Raw genomic sequence first — 20,889 nt, forward strand, 5'->3', positions numbered from 1 at the left:
AAGTGAGGGTAAAAGTGATGTAGTGTACAGTGTGGTGGGGAGTGTTGGCAACCCCACTGATCGGAGTTATTGACAGGTCCATAAGTGGGTACCAGGAGTCGGGTAGTCTCCCCACGTCCTGTGTGGGGAACTAGAGGGCTCTGCTAAGTGCTGGACTGGAGACTGGAAAGCTGTGTCCCCTGGCAGCCAGGGAGCGATCACAAACAGTCACACTGCTTGCAAAGGGATGGGCTCCAGGGAGGAGTGAGGCGGGCAGGCCTTGTTTGTGGGGCTCAGATGAGCAGAGACTTTGGAGAAGCCAGTGGTACCTGCCTACACCCTGCAGGTGTAGAACCCTGTGTTCTCTTTCATGCATTTTGGTGCCCCTTGAGGTATGCTGGTGACTGGCTTCTCACCTGGGCCCTCTGGTGAAGCCCACAGCCGCCCTGCAGTACCTATGACCGCTGACCTCCGTGTGGCTGTGAAGCACATCCCTGGCCTTGCTGAGTGACAGACACAGACCAGGCTGTTTTCTGTGTCCCGTGACTGGGCCTTTGCCATGCTCGCTGTCCCAGCACACCCATGTGCAGCCCCAGATGCATGGGAGCGAGCCCTTCCACATTCTAGGCCTCTCAGGGGCTGGAAGCAGCACCTCCACGGCTCCGTTTGTTTCCTGGAAAGCTTCCTTGGACACTGTTCTGAGGACACGCTGGGCAGCTGGCAGCTTGCCTGGCTCCTGTTCCCAGTGCAGGCTGTGCCTCTGCCAAGCACCTTGCCCACTGGTGTTTAGGAAGAAAGGCCCAGCAGGTTTCTGGATACTTTCAAAGGCTGCCGCTCCCGTCCACTTGCCGAAAAGAACAATCCCAGCCTTGACGTTCCCTTGAACTCCAGGACACGATGCCGAAGGAAGAAAAGAGCCCTATTGACATCATCAGGGGGTAAGGAGGGGCCATAGCATGGAGGCAAGGGGTCAGATAAGTGGGATGGCCATGGCAACCATGTGTGGGGTGGAGCCGACCAGGGAGTGTCTGGGCCCTCTGCCCCTGCTGGTTGGACCTGTAATTATCAACTTCTCCCCCATCTGGAAGGCCCAGCATCCAGAACTTCTCCCTAGTGTGTCTCCCCAGGAGACAAAGGGAGAAATGGCCCTGCAAGAACCAGGTGCAGGTGACAAAATACCACAACTGGGAAGCTCAGCCTTTCTCCTCCCTTTCTATCGGCAAAGTCCATTTGTGCTTCTGTGTTTTTGTTCTCTGTCTATCTGTCTGTCTGTCTGCCCGCCCACCCATCTCTGTGTGTGTGTGTGTGTGTGTGTGTGTGTGTGTGTGTGTGTGTGAGTGTGTCTCGGTGGGGGTGGTGGGGTGGTGGTTTTGTTGTTGTTAGTTTTGTTTGTTTGTTTGTTTGTTTGAGATAGATCTGGATAGTTATCCCAGGCTGGCCTTGAACTCAAAAAGATCTTCCTGCCTCGGTCTCCTTGCCTGCTGTGATTACAAGTGTGTGCCACCACACTGGGCTTGCAAAGTCACATTAGATCCTATGCCTTTGGGGTGGCGGGGTAGGAGAGTGCTCATGCCCCCCCTGGAAGTGGAGTGGAACCCCAGCCATACTTCTCTGTTCTTCCTCTCCATAGCTGTGCTGTAATAGCAGCTGGGGTGGGGGTGCTCCCGAATTCACCCCGACACACATCGACGTCAACTTTGCATCAGGTAGTGACTCCCACGCCCTTCTTTGGCGCCCTTTTCTCCTAGGCCTTTCCCGGGTTCTCTTCACTCATCCTAAGAATGTCCCTGCTTCCCAGGGCTTCTGCTACCCTTCTCCAGGAGCCTGCCTCCCATGTGTTACCCGCAGGCCCTCCCGTGGGCACCTGCATGTCGTTAGCTTCATTCCTGCCTGCTGATATAAAAAATAAAACCCTGCTTTTGAACCGGGGTGGGGGCTTACAGTTCAGGCTCTGTTGCGTCAACCTCTCCCATTCTGGGAACACACTGCCCTTTCATGACTTTTGATCCTTTGCACAGGCTGTTCCCTTTTCTGGAATATTCTTCCTCCCTATTGCCTTCAGGCAAGGGCTGGGGTGTGGGGAGGTTTGGCTTTGGCTCTCCAAAGGCGTTTGGGCTGGATGCTGCTGGCGGCAATTTTCAGACTTGCTCATGAAGCAGAGCTCCTGGAAGACATGAGCTGTCTGCAGAATTCCATGGACCCTTGGTCAATTTCATTCCATTCTGACAACTGGAACCTATTAATTAGATGGAAAGATAGTCTTCATTTATGCAGAGTGGTCACATCATGTGCACGCTGGTCTTGGCACACAGACAGGGTTTTAAAGAAAACACATTTCTATGTTTTTTATGTAAAGTGTATTTTCTGTTTGCTCAGTAAACCTCTCATCTGCTTGGCTTTGTAAATGTAATGCTCTGTGTGTCTCTTTCCATCCTTGTGAGTTTTAAGTATATTGTCCTTAAGCTGAGGACAGTGATGCTGATAAAAAATTTGAGTGGATTAAAACCATTGGAAAATGTGGATATTGTTAGGAGATGGTGGCAGCTTGTCTTCATCCCTGTCTGTATACATCCCACAGGCATCTCTAGTTGACACACTGTGGTCCAGAGCTCCTGGTGGAGACTTGTCTTTCCATGGCACATATTGTATTTAGGCATCCACATCCCTCATAATATACTTCAGCACTTGAAGAAGAAGTCTACCTCTAGAAAGAAGATCTAGGCCAGTGGTTCTCAACCTTCCTAATGCTGTGACTCTTTAACATAGTGCCTTGTGTTATGGTGATGCTCAACCATAAAATTATTTTCATTGCTATTTCATAACTGTAATTTTGCTGCTGTTATGAACTGTGATGTAAATATCTGATATGTAGGATATCTGATATATGACCCCCGTCAGACATCTAAGGGTTCACACCCCACATGTTGAGAACCACTGATCTAGACAATGTTACCCCTCAATTTATCACTATAAAAAGTGCTCAGATGAACTTTTCCTTCCTGTGTGAGGGAAAAGGTGGCATTTTGATTAGCACCATGGAAATGTCCAGACTCAGCAGTTCCTGTGGGTGGCTATTACATGTGTCACTTTGACCTTTCAGGAAGGACCTGAAGGGAAACAGTGAAGGATCCCTGTGTTCTCACTGGTCACAGGTCAGGGGGGACACAAATCCCGTACCCTCTAATGTTTCCCTAAAGGACTCCATAACTGTTCCTACCGGGTCAGATAGCTGCTTCCAGAAGCCACTTGCAGAAAGTGCATGGCTGCAAATCCGGGACCCTGGCGTGGGAGGGAGCTGTTAGAGGTGACGTAACAGCAGATGAGGCCTGCGAGCAACAGTGTCTGCCATTTTTGAGCCTTGCTCGTTATCTGCTTCTAGGCCTGTGTTACAGTCCGGCTCTCTAACAGCCCCTTCTCCCGCCCAGACTCGTCACTAAAGGCTTGGTTCCTAACCTGTGACGCTTTGGGAATCTGTGGGACCTTTAGGAGTCCGAACCTAGGTGAAGTTAAGTCATTGGATAAGTGCTTTGAAGCAGGTATTGGAGTACTAGGCCCTTGATATTTCTCTTTGCTTCTTGGCTTCAGTTTTTCCGTAGTTTGAGAACTTTGTTCTACTGTGTGCCCCCAGGATGATGTCTGTGTCAGCACAGACTCTAGAGCCTGGATCCTGTCACCGTGAAGCCAACCCCCCTGAAACGGCCAGCCAGACAAACCTTTCCTCCTCCAAGCTGGCTGTCTTAGGTAATTAGATGTTTAGGGTGAGTGGCAGAAAGCTCACTGAAGCACGTCACTAGGTATGTTTCTGAGCCTCTGTTCACATCCAGCAAGTGGGCACAATGTTTGCCCTTTAAAATTGGTGAGGAGAGTGGACACTGAGGACAGCTGATAACTGTGACCCTCTTTGGCAGCATAGGCAGATGCCATCAGAGCTGCAGGCAGGGAGCTTCATAGCGTCTCCCCTGAATGGGACCTGAAATTGCAGCAAAGAGAAATGATGTCCGTGGAAAGGATTGTAATGAGAACAGGAAGCTGAAAAGCAGAATAAGTGTTGGAGCCACAGGCATGGATTCCTAGTCCATACTTGAACACTAGGTGTGGTAACCCTTTGCCACGCCCATCCCAGGAGCCTCTTGGTCCCCAGGGCTTATTTTATGTGTGTAGGAGGGTCCATATGGGCGTACGGTGCATACGTATATGGGTATGTGTGGATGGTAAGGGAGTGCTTTCTGGAAAATTTTTTCCCCAATTAGTTATTTCTGCTTAGCTCACTAATGAGGTAACTGTCCAGAAAATCTAATTTTGAAGTTTATCCATGGTGTGGTTGTGTTATCCTCAAATAATCTGCGCATCCCCCGTCAAAGAAGGCTAATTGGATCCAGTTTGTTTGTAGTGAGACTGCTTGGAAGCAAGTGGAACCTTCTGCTGCCTGGTGTGGGCCACAGCAAGGACAGCTGTCTCTGGTTCTGTCTTTGGAATGCTTACTTAATGGAGGGAGGGTCACTGTCAAGACCTTGAAGGGCCAGGTCCAGTGCTCCAGCTCTGGGGACACCCCAGTTCTGAGGACAACGCAACAGGCTTGCCCTCTGCCCTTGATCGCCCTTTGCTCCTTAGGAGACAGCCTCTGCCTTCCTCTGTTCTCCCCCTCCCCACCTTTCCGGTCTCCTTCTGAAGACACAGGCCAGTATCCCAGAAGGAGGAGGATGGATTTCTAATGTGAAACAGAGTTTGGTGGAGCCAAGCTGGGAATGACTTTCCTGCTTAGGTCTTCTCTCAGGCAGGGATGGGGCCTCTTTCAGGGAATCACGCAAGAGCTGCCTTCTTGGTCAGCCGGGGTTCCCTCAAGTCAGACAGATGCTCAGGAGCATGTCTCTTAAACAGGGCTGCAGAGGACCTGCTGGTGCAGGAGGGTGCAGGAGGGTGCAGGAGGGTGGAGGAGGGTGGAGGAGGGTGGAGGAGGGTGGAGGAGGGTGGAGGAGGGTGGAGGAAGGTGAAGGAGGGTGGAGGAGGGTGGAGGAGGGTGAAGGAAGGTGGAGGAGGGTGGAGGACGGTGGAGGACGGTGGAGGAGGGTGGAGGAAGGTGGAGGAGGGTGGAGGAGGGTGGAGGAAGGTGGAGGAGGGTGGAGGAGTAGGCATGCTGGACCATGGCACCTGACCTAGCTTCTTCGCCCACTCTTCCATTCTTTCAGGGCTCTTCCCCCCTGCTGACCTTGAGCCCGGTGCTGGTGGTGCCCAAATGCCACCCTGAATGGGCTCTACCAGCTCAGCACCCTGGAACAGGTGCTCAGGAAACAGAGATCTGCCCTCTTCCTCCTCTAGGGCCAGGAACACAGCAGTGAAGCACAATAGTAGCAGCTGTAAGGGAGTCAGGCTGAGCAAGAATGAAATGAAAACTGGCCACAAGTACACCACAGAAGAAAAGAGGTCACAGTGAACAGAACACGTAGATGCCTATCCTCAGTGCAGGGCCGCTAGCGCAGTGGTTCTCAACCTGGGGGTTGAGACGCCCTGGGGGTCGAATGATCCTTTCACAGGGGTCATCTAAGACCATCATTGTGATTCATAACAGTCGCAAAATTACAGTTATGAAGGCTGGGGGTCACCACGACGTGAGGAACTGTAGTACAGGGTTGTAGCATTAGGAAGGCTGAGAACCACTATTCTATCAGGAAAGACTTGCTTCGCTAAAACAAAAAGAAAGCCCAAAGGTGAGCACTCAGAGCCACTAAAGAGAGCTGCAAGCACATGGAAAACCATCCAGTGTCTTCATGGACGTCAGCAGCTCTCAAGCAACTGGAGGAAACAAACGTCTCAGCTTGAGAAGGTTGGGTGAAGCCAGGGTCAAGACCTTCTGCCAAACTGCAGAAGAACGCTGAGCCCCACTGGTTCTTCCTTAGAGCACGCATGTGCGTACGTGCACACACACTCACACACACACTCATGCACACATGCAGACAGCAGCATCTTACTCTGCAAAGGAGCACAAGACTCAGCTTTTCGTACTGTAGGACAGAGATGGGAGGAAACAGACCTCAAACTATGCAGGGAGAATTCTTAGGGAGAGTTTTTAATACTGTATCAGAACACATAGAGGATCTAGACAGAACTGTCTAAACTAAGCAACAGACAGGGTTCACAAACAGCAAGGCATCTGTGCAGAATGTCCTACCCCAAGGGATAAAGGTGGCTGGAAAGGAAGGAAGGGGGTTAAAACTCACAAAAGACAGGTGTAGAAGATACCCTGAAAGAAAATGCAGTCCAAGAAAAGGGGAAGTCCCATCCAACATGTCCTGTATATCATGGCTACTGAGCATTTCCTGTGTAGCAGGTCCTGTTACACACACACACACACACACACACACACACACACACACACACACACACACACACAGGCTTAGTTAACTGCCTCGTGTAACTGTCACAGGAGCCCCGTGCAGGAGGATGCCACTGTAAGCGAAAGCAAGCAGGCACAGAGGAGCAGCAGGCACTACAAGCCTGCCCAAGGAGTTGGCCCAGTATTCCAAACCGTGCAACTGGGATCCAGGAGTCCTTATTTTAGCTGAAAGGCCACACTGTCCCTTGTTATACAAATCAGTGAATCAAAGCATAAGAGAAAAAGGTCACAATTCTGCTAGCCGGGACAACTATGGCTATTATGTTGCTGTGTCCACTAGGTATTTATCTCCTCTATTTGAAAAAATATTTATTGTATTTATTTTTGCTTTTATTAAAGAAAAATTTAAAATTACATGAACAATATTTCTTTAGATACAGGTGCATTTGTTTATATACTTATCGGGAAGAAGACAGAAAAGTGTTCACAGATACCTGAATATACATAGAGATATATACATAGATACACACACACACACACACACACTTAGACATACACCCATGGATACACACGCACATATTCATACATAGATATAATTACACACATCGGTGCACACACAGAGCTGTGATAACATCTACCTATCTTTATCTACATACAGTACCCATATGTTGGTGCAGAGTCAGTCAGCTAGAAATATGCAGCAGTGCGCCTACCCCTCACTCCTCATTTCTTTTCTTCAAATAGCATCACTTTTAAGTTTCCTGGACTCTTTTAGAACAACTTGCAAGAGCAATACATGTTTAGAATTTGTGAATGACTCTCTCTCTGTGTGTGTGTGTGTGTGTGTGTGTGTGTGTGTGTGTGTGTGTGTATTTGTCTACTCCAGTTATTGACTTTATAGGTCTAAGCAATTTGCTGTTTCCTGAGAGTCCCATCTTCCACATTATTTTGTTCTTAACTTCATCTAAGGGAATTGTTTTTATGTATTTATTCTCATTTCTTTTTCTGTTTTCCAATTTTCATTTCACTGTTATTTTTATGTCGCTAAAATGGATGCAATTTCATTTCCTACAGTCTTGGAGCCTTAATCTTGGATGTTGAAGGATTCAGAGCCTGCTGAGGAATCTTACCAGTGATTTTTCCCTCTTCATTTTAAATCCCCCACCTGAGGTCTTTGGTTCCTCCTCTCTGGTAATGTTAGCGATGAGAGTGGGAACAGAGACAGCCCTGAGGATGGCTGTTGGGATGGGATTGAGAAAGCTGGGGCCTTGCTTGCAGCAAAAGCAAACGGATCAGCCAAGCTGGCCATGTTCAAGAGGTCTGGGTTGACCTTAGCAAATCAAAGACAGAATGCTCCTGCATTATTCACGGCTCCTTGGGTTATGGCCAGTGGAGTGAAGAATGCTTGTAATGGCAATGGTATGGACTTAAGGCCGCAGGGACCAGAGTTGGGGGAGAGAGAAGAAAGGAGGTGGACATGCGTGCCAGCAGTGGCCTTTGAAGTGCCTTAGTAAGAATGCTAACAACATGCATGCATACACACACACACACACACACACACACACACGCACGCACGCACGCACGCACACGCACACGCACAGGCACACGCACACGCACGCACACACACACGCACAGCAGCCAACAGGGTTGGTGCCCATCTTGGGGACAGCCTGACCTCCTCACTGGCTTCTGTATTTTGTTCCTGGTTATTCAGAGTGAAGATGCACCTCATACTGGGAAACATAGTCACCGGGTAAAAAGTAAAAGGCACAGGTCACTCTACACTGTCATCCTAGCTTTGTGTTTGGAGGAAGTGGCAGTGACGAGCAGAACTCACACGTGAAGTGGGTTCCTGCTTCCCTAGTGTATTCAATGCGATTGGCAGTGTAGACAGACCCTGAATTGAGTCAGTTGTACATCTGTGATTTCAGAATTGCATTTCCTTTTTCCTACGATCTCTGAAGTCCATCCTTATAATTCTTGTGCTAGTACTTACTTTATTTCTTGTGTTCTGGCTTCCCTACTGCTCATATACTGGAGAATGCTCCTTGTTGCCTTCATAGTTCAACAAGCCCTCAGCTGTGTGTGGAGGTGATAATGCTCTCCTCCTGAGCACTGGGGGTGATTGCTGTACTGTCTTCCAGCAGTTGCTGCAGCTGTGGCAATACATGGAAAATGGCTCGCATTCTTTTTTCTTGAGCTAACGTATTTATCACTTATATTCGACTTCTCAACTAAGCATTTTTCTTTAAGTTTGCAAGTATTTTCTTTCTCATATGATATGTGCTTTTTATGTGGAGGATGATTTTTTCTTCATTTACATTTTTTGGTTCAATTTTGTAGTTCTTAGAGACATCATTTCCCATATCATATTGTTTTCATGATCTTCTCTCTCTCTCTCTCTCTCTCTCTCTCTCTCTCTCTCTCTCTCTCTCTCTCTCTCTCTCTCTCTCCTGCTTTTATCTATTCCCATGCAAGTATTTCTTTAAAAAATTATTTATTTTATTTCATGTATATATGTATGTGCCTGATGTATGTATGTGTAAACACATGTGTGACTGAGCAGGCAGAAGTCAGAAGACGGTATTGGATCTCTTGAAACTGGCGTTATAGGCAGCTGTAAGCTGCCATGAGGGTGCTAGGAACTGACCTGAGCCTTCTGCAAGAACAGTAAAAACTCTTAACTGTTGGGCCATCTCTCTAGCCCCAGTGCAATCATTTCTTATGTGTGACTTTTCTTTTAGTTGTGTGTCATGTAATATTTTTATTACTAGTCTCAGAAACACTCATAGACGATATGATTGCATTACATCCATAAATCATAAAAAGAAAAATCTTCCATAAACACCTCTTAGCATATTATCAGAAGACATGGAAACATAAAGAAAAATTAAAATTGTGTTTTCCTAAGTCTCAAAAACCAGTATAATATCTAGAAGAAATACAGAAAAAGGTCTACCTAACATAATCAAGATGCCAACTAGGAAGAGGACCTTGGACTATAGAATGAAATGCAGGGCACCAGGCATCCATCTGAACTTCAAAATGTCCAACATGACCAAGCAGCAGCAGGAAAATAATGAAATAGTGGAGAACAAAGCACAATGCTTCAGACGGAAAAGAGCTGAGGGGAGATGGGAGGAGAGTGGGAGGGAAATTCCAGCAGCACCTAGAGAGAGCAGGTAAGCTAACTGCAAGAAGGAGAAACCAGGCCAGCATCAGCAAGGACTGAGTGGATGCGGGAGAGCCTTCTGCATCCTAAGGGAAAGTTACTTCTAAATCCGAGAGCTGGGTATGGGAATGGGGAGGCCACTTCAGTTTTATACAGACTCAGGAAACTGGCCACTCACAAAATGTACCTGATAAAAGGACAGCCGTATTTCTAGATCGATTTTTATTAATTCTTTGAGAATTTCATGCCATATATTTTTAACATATTCACTGCCCCTTCTCCAACTCCCCTATTACCACCTTCTCCATCTTCATATTACTTCCTACTCTATTTTGAAATTACTTTCTCCTCCTCTTCCTCCTCCCCCCTCCTCCTTTGCCTCCTCCTCTCTCCATCAAGTCCACTCTGTGTTGTTTAGCTAGTCTTGGGCATCAGGCCTGCCCTGATGTGTGCTGAACCCAAGGGGGGGGGGTTGCATCATTAGAGAAAACGCCTCCCCTCTCCCAGCAGCTGTCAAATGCCAAGTGCTCTTCAGCTGGAATGGGATTTCATGGCTGCCTTCCCACCTCTATGCTGAGATTTTTGTCTGGTTGCAGCTTGCACAAGTCGCACACATGCTGTCACAATCACTGTGAGTTTGTATGTGTGCCTGTTGTGTCTGGCAAACACTGTGCCCTTGTATTACCCACACCTCTGAGACGATCCTTGAGCCTTGCAGAGAAGGTGCACTAGGCAAGTCCCATTTAGGGCTGTGCATGCCGCCGTGAAAAGGACATCAGACTTTATGAGGGACTATCCAGAAAGAAAACATAGCCATGCATCCTAAGAAGGACTGAAATAAACCCAGAAGGATCCTTAAATGACAGTTGGGCAGCAACCCCCCAAATCAAATGCACTCAACACAAACACGATTCAAAGCTCAAATATCTTACGAATGTAATTTAGAAGTCAAATGATCCCTCTGCCATCAAGCAAAATTAAAAGCAATCAGATTCTCTAGACAAAACAAAAACATCTTTAAAAAATGCCATGGCACGCATATGAGACAAGTATAAACCTGGCGTAAATTTATGAAACTTCTGGCATTTAAGAAGGGAAATCTATTTGACTTTAAATTTCAGAATATTCTCAGCAGAACAGAAAACATTACTACTGACCCAGAGGAATATTTTGATCTTTATGTAAATGTTTATTTAATAAAAATACATTACTGAACCATAGGAAATTGCCATAATTTTTGTGGATAAAGGTTTAGAATGAGGAAATTTACATGATTCAATGAATAATAATCACATTACCTCAAATTATATTAATTGATTTTTATTTTTAAAAGCAAAGTAAGTGAACCATACAGGATGCAATTATAGCTTCAGAGTAACTATAAATGATAATAAATCTTTGAAATTTTAAAGGCTGTGGTGCAGTCAGGAGATGGAAAATGGAGGACATTGCAGGGTGAGGGGTACAAGCTTATTTATTTCTCCAGTGAGGACTCACAGGATACCTGTTATAGTTCATGGATCATGAAACAAGAACTGTTGTATGATAAAGTGAGTGTATAAATGTAATAATGTTGGAAACTAGAGTTTTATTATGAGAAAAAGGGCTATGAATACAAACTATTTTTTTTTTTAAAAAAACTCTGTTCCACTACATTTCAATTTGAAATACCACTATAAATCTGTCTCTTGATGCATATCCACTCATCTATCTACCCATCTTGGCCTTCCTAGTTAGATCTACTTACTGAATGGATAAGACATCAGTGGCAACAAGTCCATCAAGTGACCTAGATCATTAGATCATTGTGTCTAAATACTGTCATCAGCTAAAATGCCAGAAGTACCTGGGAAATGTCTATGTTCTGAGTCTGGCATATAGAAATTGCAAGATGTATTAATCAGGTTCTCCACAGTAACAGAACTTTGAGAATGAATCAATTTCTCTCTCTCTCTCTCTCTCTCTCTCTCTATATATATATATATATATATATATATATATACATATACTTACATACATATATAGATATAGATGTGTGTGTGTATGTGTGTGTGTGTAATATACATGTTTTGGGTTTTTTTTGTGTGTGTGTAAGAATGACTTACAGGCTATGCTCTAGCTAATTCAACAATGACTGGCTGTGAATGGAAAGTGTAAGAATCCAGTAGATGCTCAGTCCACAAGTTTGGATGTCTCAGCTGGTCTTCAGTATACATTGGAATGCCAAAGAAGTAGGCTCTAATTCCAGTGAAGGGATGGACTTGTTAGCAAGGTGAGAACAAGCAGGCAAAGAGTAAAAGCTTCCTTCTTCCATGTCCTTACACAGGCTTCCAGCAGAAGGTGTGGCCTGGATTAGAGGTGGGTCTTCCTAGCTCAAATGATCTGGATTGAAGATATTTCTTCCCAACTCAAGATTCAGATTAGAAGGGGATCTTCCTATTTCAAATTAAGCAAAATTGCCTTACAGGTGTGCCCTCCATTTTTGGGTTTCATTTAACTCCAGAGGTAACCAAGTTGACAACCAAGAATAGCCATCACAATGGCCCTGTCATGTGAGAAAGTGAGGAGGTGCTCGAGGAAGAATGGAGAGATGGTAACAAGGACCCAGGACCCACTTGTATGATGTTTTGTTTGTGTTCAGACAAATAAAGCTTGCCTGGAGATCAGAGGGCAGAGCTAGCCACTAGTTAACCACAGAGGCCAGGCAGTGGGGGCACACACTCTTAATATCAGCACTTGGGAGGAGGAAGCAGGAAGATCAGAAGTTCAAGGCTACCCCAGGCTACATGAGATTGATCCAGTCTAAAAGAGAAACAGAACTGGGCAGTGGTGGTGCACATCTTTGATTCCAGCACATGGGAGGCTCATGCCTTTAATCCCAGCACTAGGGAGGTAAAGACAGGAATATAAGGCAGGTGGACCAGGATCTAGACCCATTCAGTCTGAGGATTCGTAGAGACAGGATGCCTCATTCGGTCAGAGGATTAGTAGAGGTAAGAAGTCAGCAGCTGGCCACTCTGCTTCTCTGATCTTTCAGCTTTCACCCTGATATCTGACTCCAGGTTTTTAAAAAGACTAATTAGGATTATGCTTCATCCACCTTTCATGGGTGGCTTCACTGATTATGTTCTTGACAACTCAATTGCATGGGTTATTTTTCTTATTGCTTTGACAAAATATCCTGAGAAAACAATTTAAGAAAGGTTTTATTTTGGATCACAGTTTGAGGGTGCTGTTCATCATGGTAAGGATGTCATGGTGGTTGGAACATGAGGCAGCTGATAACATCACATCCATAGTAAAGAAGCAGAGAACTGTTTCTTGTAACTACTCCTTGTGCTCCACTGGATTTCTCCTTTTTATTCTGCCCATGACCTCAGCTTAACAAATGGTACCCCTAAACTGGGGGTGGGTCTTCCCACTCCAATTAACGTAACATAGATAATCACTACGAACATGCCCAGAGCTTATCTCTTTAGTGATTTTAGAGTCTGTCAAGTTGACAATCAATATTAACCATAACATTAAATATCAAGAAGAACAACACACTGAAAAATGAAATCTATGAAGTTGTAGTAGTATGAGAAACACTACTTATATCTACAAAAATGGTCAGAATACTAGCTTTATGCATTTGTCCAAACTGGCAACAATCCCAATGCCATTAACAATAGAAGAGGTACTCAGACAGTGTGCACTACATAGCTTCGCCCTCCCTCTGCAGGTGCTCACACAGTACCTGCTACACAGCTTCATCCTCTCACAGTAGGAGTTCATGGTTCCTTCCATGGTAGCTTCTCTGAGCCCCAGATCAGAGTCTCCAGCAACATGCCTGCCACCTTGTTCAGAACTCATCCACTCTTGTCCAGCTCAGCCCTCCTGGATACCCTGACCAGTGGATCTTTGCCTTCACCAGGATCAATAGACCACACAGAAGAATTGTAACCATTGTTCATGTCAGCCAGGGCAGCAGGGCTTTCTAAGTCTTGCCCCATATTCAAATTGTATTCATGCTTGGTCCTCACTCCCTACATCATGATTCAACCTTTAAAAATTAGCCCCACTGAGTTACATTCAGTCAGAAATTAATTAGAAAAATGTGACCAAGTCTGACAAAGGAAGTCTGACTTGTCCGGTCTCAACAGACAATGTAACCCTGAACATGGCACTGCTTAATCCTGGCTCAGCAGAGAGGAAATATCACCCATTCCAAAATATCTTTCACCAGATTCAGCTAAACTTCGCATAATAACTGCGATTTGTTAATGTCACATATTTGGTGACAGTATCAATCAACAACCAGTATTTATTGAGTGTTTGCAATGTGTGAGCCACTGTCTAAATATTTCACATGTATTGCTCCTCATGTCAAATCCAGTTTCCAATGAAGCCAGCTTCAGTAATAGCTAACATTTGTGTTAGGCTGAGTAAAGTGAAATTATTGCCATTGGACCTTTTTTGGCCTACGAAACAGCAATTTCACATGGTTCAGCCCCATATCACATTGCATGACTGATGCCAGCCCTGCCAGGGCCAGGCAGCCGGGCTTGGACAGAAGCCCGGTGGTCAGAGGCAAGGGGAGAATTTGGACTCAACCTACATCTCAAGAGCATTAGCTTCTAAAAGTGAACAGAGTGTTGGGGTCCTTAGCCCTTAAAATCAGGGCCCCAACCCTACCAATAAGAAGTGCCTAGTTCCTGGGGATGAAAGGAGTCTCTATTTCAGAGGAGACTATGGCGGAGGAAGTGCCAGGCAACGAGGGAGCTCCCACCCCACGATTAACCTGGAATTTAGTCCGTGGCTAGGCAGGAAATGCTTCTGCCAGCAAGCTGATTTGGCCATTGCCCTGCAGGGCAGCACTTCAGAGCCTCCCAGGAGTTTTAACTGGGGCTGTGCTCCTCCTGAACTTAATGGAGGATACAGGGCAAGCCACTTGTCTTCAGGCTATAGCTCTTCACCAAGGGAACCACACTGGGGTCTGAAGAAGGCAGCTGACGTAGGATCCTAGCTTCAGGGGAGCTAGGATCAGGTGGTTTGGGGTAGGGACACGACCCAGAAGGAGAGGCCAGTGTTCCATGGCAGAGAAGAAATATGCAAGTGTATGGCATCTGAGAGGCAGGTGGAGACAGAGGTTGCCTGAGCCATTCTCCGTCCAGTATCAATTGTTCTCTATCTCTTTTTCTCCTTTGTTATCATAGTTTGGTTTGGGAAGACAGGCTCTGACTATGTAGCCCACACAGGCCTTGAACTTGAGATCTTTCTGCTTCAGGCTTCTGAAATTACAAACACACCCAGCTGCCAACTCCAGTGAGCCTTCCTGTCTACTAACAACTTCCCTGCCTCCTTGGGCACGTCCTGTGTTGAGAAAGACCACATTGTCTCATTTCCTTGGTTAGTAGAAGCTGTAGACAGAGGTGTTGATCATTGAGTGGGGCTGGGGATGCTTCTGCCGAAGGCCGTATCACAGTCCCTGTTTCTTCATTAATACACCCATAAGGCACTTGGGATGCTCCGTGTAGTCCGCCAGGTAGGGCTCTGACCCTGGTTCTCAAATCCACATGTGGTTTCTTTTTCCTCCAAGGTGTGCCCTTTCAGGAGCTGACTTTCCTCCTGAAGTCTCTAGGTTCATGGGAAGACCATCCTCCAGTTTTGCCCTTGCACATCATGTCACCTAAATACCCACTGGGCAGTTCATCAGGCTCCAACTGAGAGTCTCCCAGGTGGGGTAGAAATCACAATGGAGTACACTGGGCTGTTACAAAGCAACCAGCTAACTATAGAATTCAAGGTCCTCACCTCCAAAGCTCAGAAGTCATTTTCTTTCACTACCCACCCAGCCTGGCCATGGCGCTCAGGACCATCGCCCTGGAAATTTAGGATACCTCTAAAGGACAGAAGCTGGACCCATGGTTCAATCCCTTGTCTGAGAAGAAGTCAGAGCCAGGGCTTACCAATGAGATGCTTGTCCAACTCTGATATTAGGGGCCAAGAGAACTCTTTCCTGGGCCGTTGGGTAACTCAAAGCACCCCAAAGCCCCAATTTTCCCTTAAAGCGACTTTACTGTTCACACATTCTTTTACTCCAACAACTCTTCCAGAATGTTCTTTGCTAGGCATCATTAACCACACTTTAATTCCCCCCCCCCCCAGCAGTCTCTTTAAAGAAAGCTTTGCTATTCCTCAGCCACCGGTTGATGACATTTCGTTACCGCAGTCCCAACGAAGACATTCACTAGCTGAAGAAGCAAGCTGTTAAATTCCCTCTTCTGGCTGACAGCCTTTTGGATGATTCTGGTTGGCACTGATTGATACTTGATTCTTATCTTTCTTTGGGCATACTTAGGCTCCCTCAGAGACAAAGGAGGTGCCCAGTGAGCAGACATTGTCAGCTCGAAATGTTCCTCTTGAATATTACACTAAAATGTTGTTCCTTAGGTGCAGAAGGAGGTTGAAAGAGTGTGTCATGGTCCATTTACAGATGCCTAAAGGCTGTGTTCTGGCCCATAAAAATCCATGGAGTCAGGGAGGCCATGGGGAACCACCCTGAAGATGTGGACAGCAGAACCCCCCTGTGTCTAATTCCCATGATGGTCCTTTGGAGGGCTTCTCCACATGGCTCCCTTCCTGCTCTCTTTGTGGGAGGGAGTAGCTGCACCGTGGATGAAAGAGTATATTTCTGAGCAGGCTACTAGATCATGGGCCAGTTCATTCTGCCACACCTAGGACTTTATAAGACATATCTTCATTAGTACAATCAAGACATCAAACACCCCCATCATAGAGGTCTTGAAATTGCAATGAGATAATATTTTCAGTTCTTTTTTTTCATGGGGGGGTTGCACAACCACAATGATATATTCCTTTCTTGGGGTAAGGAACTGCCAAGCTCCTGGGCATATGAATTTTTCCATTCAGCAAAAACAATTTGTTTTCAGCATTTTCTCGTGGTTTTGCTCCTCCAAGAAATTGATACAGATCTTCAGTCAGTTATGATTTTTCTTCTGGACATGGTAGCAGATACTTGTAATCCCAGCACTTGAGGGTTGAGGCAGGAGAATTGAGAGTTTGAGGCCAGCCTTGGTGCCAAAGCAAAACTTTGCCTCAAAAAATTATTCAAAACACTTACACAAATGAATCTGATTTTTCTTGGCTATAAGAAGATTTTAGTATTGTTTCACATGATAATTTATATTTGTGTCTAGTCATGGCTTTTCTGAAATAGGCATTTTTTTAAAAGAATTTGAGGAGCTGGTTCAGTGGTTAAAATGCTTGTTGCTCAAATGTGAGGACAGGAGTTTGGAGTCCCAGAACCCACATAAATGCTGGCGTCCCCCCTGTAATTCCAGTTCTTGGAAGGTGGAGAAAGGGGATCATGGGAGTCAGCTAGATACTCAGACTGACTGCATTGGTAAGCTTTGAATTCAGCTGAGAGACACTACTTTAACATAAAAGTTGGAGTACATCAAGGAAGACCCATGACATGTCTCCAAACACATGTAAATACACACACACACACACATACACACACGTGTGTGTGTGTATGTATACACATACACACATGTGTGTGTCTACCACATATGAGAAGAAAGACATTGAAAAAAATCTGCCTGTCTAAAGAGCCTGGCACTAAGACAAGGGTGACATTTATCACTTCTCAGCTTCTCATGGGGCCAGAGCCCACAGACAGAGCTTTCAGGAGCCCATCAAATGTGCACAGCCACACAGGCCTGGGGGCTGCTCATCTTAAACCCAAACATTGCTCAAAGTAGCCTGTCAGGCTCTGTTCTGGCTCCCATCTGCAGAAGAGGAGCCCAAGACCAGGGAGTTAGTGACATGTTCATGGTGATACAGAACGTGCCGATGGTAACCTTTTAATACAATGCCTAGAATATTTCCTATGCAGTATACTCTGAATTCCCAGGAGAATGTAAATCATTACTTTTCTATAGCATGGGTCTCATGAATTAAAACATAGTGTATGACCAATCTAAAAAGACAGACCTGCTAATACGTGCAATACCATGAATGAATCTTAGAATAGTGTACTGAGGGGAGAGCCAGCATTTATAGAAAATTGTAGAAAATGTAAGCTGATGTGCACCTACAGGAAGCAGGGGGTGGCTGCCTGGGATGTAAGAGGAACACATGGCTAATATCATAAAGGAGTGGAAATGGAGCTGGATGCCCTCAGCCTTGGGCTACTGTGCCCCTCACTTGTAGAAGAAAGTGGGACTTTGAAAGAGCTCCCTTCTCAGGGGTGCCACAGTGAGAAGGCACCTGGTGGAGGCTCTGGGAAATGACAGGATCTGCTCTGAGGAGTCTCAACAGAAATGCTTTTCGGGGAAAGATTGCTCAGCCCCCTGGGGAGGACGCAGGAGACCGGACCGAATTTCCCTTCCTTCCAGCAAAGCTGCAGCATCAGAATGCTGTGGAGATGAGCCGGTCTTGTGGATGGGAAACTCTCCTTAGAGCCAGGAGCATTCAACAGCAGGCACTAGCCAATCCAAGGAGATGCCAGGCCCAGTACTTACTGGCGAATAGGTTCCTTCAATGTTGAGTAAGTCTCACTTACTATTCTGGCATTAGTGACCAGAGTTAGAACCCCTTGCCCACTGTTAGACAGCCAAGCTAGAAAAATAGTGATAACAGCATGCCTGGTCATAGGGCCAACATTCCTGCAAAGCCTTAAAGTGTTTGTTATAATACTTTATAATATTATATTATAATAAATTTGGGGGGGATTATGACATCATTGTATCATCTTTCCATTTCACTTCCTCCCTACAAACCCTCCTATGTACTCTCCTTACTCTGAATTTCATGGCCTTTTTTAAGTTGTCGTTACACACACACACACACACACACACACACACACACACACACATATAATTTTTATATATAATATTTCTTCCTAGATGCACAAATACAACTTGTTTAGTCTGGATAGTATTACATATATATCACATACGTGTTACACACACACACACACACACACACACACACACACACATATATATGTGATATATATATATCAGATAACCAGCTAGTGTGCTCTTCCCTGGGGAAGACCATTTCCTCCCACTCAGCAGACCTTAGTGGCCTGTCCTTCTTTTCCTAGGGTTGAGTTCTCACAAGCTTTTCCCTTCCATGGTAGCATATCCAACAGTGTCCCCTTGTTCAGGTCATGTTTAGGCAGCTATGCTGGTGAGACTTCATGAGTGTAATTCTGACATTTCTAGGAGACATTGCTCATGTGGTTAAGAATCTGATACATTCCATTTAGGATTCAGTGCTCCAAAGTCTCTCACATTCTGTGCATTGACCTGTTGATGGTCTCTGTTAATTCCCATATAATGCAAGAAGTTTCTCTGATATGGGCTGAATGAGGCACTGACCTGTGGGTATAGCAGTATGTCATTAGGAGTCAAATTATTCCTATGTTCCTCTAGAAGAACAGTAGTAGGTCTCATCCTAGGCCTCAACCTATCTAGTATGAGGTTCTTGGCCACTTTTGCAGTGTTAGGTTCGGGGTCAATCCCAGGGAGTGGAACTTAAGTCCAATTAAAGCAAGTGGTTGGTTACTCCCATAATTTTTGTGCCATGATTGCACCTGCAGTATGTCTTGCAGGCAGGTCACTATGGTAGGTCATAGAGTTGGTCACTATGGTAGGTCATAGAGTTGGTCACTATGGTAGGTCATAGAGTTGGTCACTGTGGTAGGTCATAGAGTTGGTCACTGTGGTAGGTCATAGAGTTGGTCACTGTGGTAGGTCATAGAGTTGGTCACTGTGGTAGGTCATAGAGTTGGTCACTGTGGTAGGTCATAGAGTTGGTCACTGTGGTAGGTCATAGAGTTGGTCACTATGGTAGGTCATAGAGTTGGTCACTATGGTAGGTCATAGAGTTGGTCACTGTGGTAGGTCATAGAGTTGGTCACTGTGGTAGGTCATAGAGTTGGTCACTGTGGTAGGTCATAGAGTTTGTAGCTGGGTGATATTTATGATGACCATTTTCTTCTGGTAGAGTGCAGATTACTTTGCATTACCATGAACACTGTGACTGGCTTATTTCAATCAACATGTCAGCATTCTTTCCTGCTACAAGAAGATGATGTCTTCTTGATAGATACTTTTTTTTTTAATTTGCCTGAATGCAACATTTTCCTTCTTTTGTGCTGAAAAATTCCAACAGTTTGGAGTTCTGTGAATTTTGTCACATATAACGCTGGGTTTTCTGAGCTGATAATGAGTGAGGTGTGGCCCTGGGCAGTGACATGGCTGTCTAACCATCATACTCAGCTCTGGAAGACCACAGCTCAGTGTGGCGTCATCGTTCAGTCCTTGTTACATTGGAAACTCTTCTTTCCCATGGAATCCAGGGTTTTCTTCATCATAGCTCTCCATCATAGACTTGACCATGAAGGTCAGGGCTGTATCTTCATTGGCTTCGAGTTTCCGGAGCCTGCACACAGGCCACTCCCCCTCTAACTACTCCTGAGTGGGCCGCTAAGAGAATGCATGTGAACACAGGAAGCACACGAGGCAGCACACCATCTGGTTGGTTCATATAAATTCCCTCAACATCTTGGCAATTGGGCAAAAAAAGAAATTAATGAGTAAAAAAAATATAAAGTGAACCCTTAATTCAGAGCAGAGGTTATAAAATATGTTTAGAGATCCACAGTCCGGTATGCTTTGAGTCTAACCAAGTGGCATGTGTCAGCAAAACAGATGCCCAGCTGACACTCATGAGCTGCTGGCTGCCTGTCAGACCCTGTCCTGATTTAGTCCTGCAAGACGCCTAGTACATGGACACCATTGCCCTTCCCCATACACGCCAAGAAACAGCTGCACCAAGTCAGACAACTTCTCTGGCCTTCATCAGGTCTCCTAGAACTCGAATCTATGCCCACCTGACTGCAAGAAAAGAGATGCTCCGCCTGAGAGGCACAGATGAGAACTGTCCCGGGGGACAAAGTGGGCATTCCACTTCCTTGTGCCATTTGAACCCTTTCAAACACTGCTTTGTTCACAAATTTCCTGTGGTATGGATGCATCGGCTTTGTGTGTCCCTGGCGCAGGGGGTGGGGCGACTGCTGCATGGCTAAAGAGTCTCAGGCAATGCTGGGTTTCTCTGGGCCACACAGGAGGAACAGGTGCTGAGGAACAGACAGGCTGGCTACAGGTCAGAGCTTATCAGGTTGCTGGGTAGATTTAAATTCAAGCAGAGGATGTGGACATCCCAGGATGTTTGCACAGCCTTCTGCCTTTGCCTTGTTTTCCTGGTGTTTTCTACAGTTGGGGCAGGAGGTAGTTATAGAAATGTCTACCTCCTCGGAGCCAGTTCTGCCTACAGATTACTTGGTGGAGGATTGTATGGATTCATCAACTTAAGCTGAGACACAGCG

The 20,889-nt window shown here is 45.8% G+C and overlaps 1 long non-coding RNA gene across 1 annotated transcript in view; it reads left to right on the forward strand.

Annotated features, from left to right (window-relative positions):
- Window positions 1-702: 702 nt before the first annotated feature.
- The window catches only part of LOC121832039 (uncharacterized), a 50,233-nt gene continuing 30,046 nt past the window's right edge, over window positions 703-20,889 (forward strand). The window contains exon 1 of the long non-coding RNA XR_006075555.2: window positions 703-917. This is a non-coding gene — a long non-coding RNA (uncharacterized LOC121832039). The remainder of the gene's footprint in view (window positions 918-20,889) is intronic.

Source organism: Peromyscus maniculatus, chromosome 9, assembly GCF_049852395.1.
Source record: "Peromyscus maniculatus bairdii isolate BWxNUB_F1_BW_parent chromosome 9, HU_Pman_BW_mat_3.1, whole genome shotgun sequence".
Lineage (NCBI taxonomy): Eukaryota > Metazoa > Chordata > Mammalia > Rodentia > Cricetidae > Peromyscus > Peromyscus maniculatus.